Source organism: Triticum urartu, chromosome 7A, assembly GCF_056163025.1.
Source record: "Triticum urartu cultivar PI428250 chromosome 7A, HENAU_Tu73, whole genome shotgun sequence".
Lineage (NCBI taxonomy): Eukaryota > Viridiplantae > Streptophyta > Magnoliopsida > Poales > Poaceae > Triticum > Triticum urartu.
Genome location: NC_141879.1, coordinates 21,319,295 through 21,322,673, shown reverse-complemented (window position 1 = coordinate 21,322,673; position 3,379 = coordinate 21,319,295). Strand labels below are relative to the sequence as shown.

The following is a 3,379-nucleotide window of genomic DNA, read 5'->3' as shown; positions in this document are numbered from 1 at the left end:
GGCCACGCGCCCGCGGTCGGCCGCTGCTGGGGCCCGCGGCGACGTGGCTGTAGGAGACTCGCCCTCTCCCGCACATGCGCTGACGTGCGAATCGAGGCGAGGAGGCGTGGTGCGGGGCGATACGCCGGGACCAGTGGGTTCCACCCTGTCGGCGCGGTCGGCCACAGATCCGCACGTGTCCCCGCGCGTGTCCAGGCCCACGGGCCAATCCGCCTGGGATCGAGTGCCAACAGCAGTACGAGACTGGGCGCGTGGATCCGCCTGGGATCACGTGCTATCAGCCGGATCAGCAGCGTATTCCGTGCCTGTTTTGTCTGCTTCTTCACACATAAAATGATGATTCAAATTAGCACAAATATTAGCCGAATCAGAATTTCCTTGGGATTTTTGCACATGATCAAGCTTAGTTAATTCTCCCCCGTGATCACAAGGTGCAATAAGATCAGGGAGAAGTGCTATTTCAGCACGAAGTAAGGCTCCAGCATTTGGATGTAGTTTGGCAAAAGGAAAAAGGGTCTCATCAAAAACAACATCCCGTGAAATATAGATGCGTCCAGTGGATACTTCAAGACATTTATACCCTTTATGAAGATTGCTATAACCAAGGAAAACACACTGAGTGGATCGAAGTTCGAGCTTATGATGATTGTATGGACGCAAATTGGGGTAGCAAGCACACCCAAATTTTTTGAGATAATTGTAGTCAGGTTTTTGATGGTACAAACGTTCTAAAGGAGTGGAGTTGCCAATGACTTTGCTGGGAAGCCTATTGATGAGATAAGTGGCAGTGATGAAAGCTTCATCCCAGTATTTGAGAGGCATAGAGGCATGAGCTAAGAGGGAAAGACCAACTTCAACGATGTGATGGTGTTTGCGCTCAGCAGAGCCATTCTGCTGGTGAGCATGAGGACATGACACATGATGCTCAATTCCAATGCTACGGAAGAAAGAGTTGAGTTTCTCATACTCCCCTCCCCAGTCACTTTGGACTGACAAAATTTTCCAATCAAATTGTCGTTCAACAAGTTTTTGGAACTCTTGGAATATAGAGAAAACTTCAGATTTATATTTAAGCAAATAAATCCAAGTAAACTTGCTGTAGTCATCAATGAAACTGACATAGTATTTTTTTTCTTCCAAAAGAATCACGGGCATGGCCCCAAACATCACTAAAAATAAGCTATAAAGGAGCATGAGACACACTGTAAGACTTAGGATAGGGAAGCTGATGGCTCTTGGCACATTGGCAAGCTTCACAAACAGACTCACTAATTGAACTATGTGACAAAGGAAGATTATCTTTATTGACTACTTGTTTCACAATGACCGATGATGGATGTCCTAATCGTTGATGCCATCTTTCCAGAGAGGGTTTGATGGCGGAGTAGACTTGACGACGCTGGCGACTAAGTGCTCCGGACGTGATGGGGTAGAGACCCCCAATGCATCTACTGTGATGGAGAAGTTCCCTCGTTGCCTGATCCTTATTGAAAAAATAACGAGGGTGAGTTTCAAAGAAGACATTATTATCGGTGGCTAGACGAGACATGGATGCAAGATTTTTGTCAGCTTGTGGAACATGAAGGACATCCTTGAGAACAAGATCACGTTTAAGATTAGGGGAATTAATGGAAGCTTGACCAATGTGGCAAATATCCATACCTCCTCCGCTGGCAGTGTGGATCTGATCGGCGCCATGGTACCTCTCGCGTAGATCTAGTTGTTCGAGTTCATTGGTGACGTGGTCGGTGGCGCCAGAATCAACGTACCAGACGTCGTCGCCTCCCTGTTCTCGTATGGCAGCAGCAACATGGCGAGCATCAGGGACAAAGTTCTCATCATAGCGATGCCAACAATCCAGAACCTCATGTCCGGGCTTCTTGCAGAGCTGGCAGCGTGGGCGAGGACGGGCGGCAGGAGGACGGCGGCCATTGTTGGAGTTGAAGCCGCCGCCGTTGTTGTTGTTGCTGTAGCCGCCCCCGTTGGTGTAGCCGTAGGCGCCACCAGAGCGAGCGTCGTCGCTCTGAGGACCACCGCGTCCGCGGCCACCGCCACGGCTCTGCCCCTGGTGACCATGCCCACGGCCGCGGCCACGGGACGCGGAGTTAGCAGACGACTACCGAAGATCGCCACCATGAAGGAGGGTGAGGCGGGCATCAAAACTTAGAAGCTGATTGTACAACTCCTGGACGGTGATGGGTTCCACACGAGCGGCAAGTGCAGAGACCACCGGATTGTACTCCATGTCCAAACCGGCGAGGATCTTGGAGACGATTTCCGGTTTGAAGAGCGCCGCGGCAGTGCACGCGACTTCATCAGTAAGACTCTTGATCCTGCCAAGATAGTCAGCCATGGTCATATTACCTTTTTTCAGATTGGTGAGCTCGATGCGGGTGTTGATGGCTTGGGCTTGACTCTGGGCGGTGAACATGGCATGGATGCTGCTCCAAACTTCGGTCGGCATCTGTAGCGTCGCGACCTGAGCAAGGATATCGCGGGAAAGAGATCCCATCAAATACCCTTAAAGCTGTTGCTGTTGTGCGTACCAGAGGGATCGGGCGTAGTCGAAGACTTGTTCTTCCTTGCCGTCCTTGGTGACGGTGAGGGTGGCCGGCGGTGGCGGGCTCGTCCCATCGAGGTGGTGTTCCATCTGGGGCGCCTTTGATCTGAGGCAGCACAATGGCCTTCCATAGAAGGAAGTTTCCCCTCATAAGCTTCTCCTGTGGTGGCGATCTGAGAGACCCCGCGGTGGTGGTGGAGGAGGACGATGCAAAAGCGGAAGATGACGAGGTGATGAGCGCGCCAACGGTGCTGGACAACGATGCGGCAGCCATGGTCGACATGCTCCCGGTCGAAGGAGAAAGATTGGTATAGTTTTTGGGAGGTAGCTAGATGCGATCTATGATCTTTGAGGAAGAGGCTCTGACTACCATGTAAAATAGGTTGGAAGCGTTGAACCCTTTGTCTCGGGCCGCATTGATATATATTGGGCATAAGCCTTGGCGTACAAATTTTGGGAGAGATCGATCGAGGGATCATTACAGGAGACCGAGAGAGAGATTGCTACGGGAGAGGAGAAGAGATAGAATAGAGTTACAAGTTTAAACACAGGTCCTATCTCAATACAACTATTCTAACACTCAGGAAGGTTACAGGAACACTTTACGAAGTTGTTAACAAGTGGTAATGAGTAATCAGAGCCTACTTCTCACGCTCGACCTACCAGACTACCTCATCGAGCCCAAGTTCAATACACGGCAACAAAAGCATGTGATGGCCATGGAAGCTGAAGAAGCTGAGATTCTCTAGACCATGAGGAGCCTCGATGGAATCAAGGGGCGACACCAGCATCAAGACGGCGATCTACTGGCGCTGAAGG

At 50.8% G+C, this 3,379-nt stretch overlaps 1 pseudogene; it reads right to left on the bottom strand.

Moving 5' to 3' along the window:
- Window positions 1–2,154: 2,154 nt before the first annotated feature.
- On the bottom strand, window positions 2,155–2,290 carry LOC125526152 (small nucleolar RNA Z247; annotated as a pseudogene).
- Window positions 2,291–3,379: the final 1,089 nt, after the last annotated feature.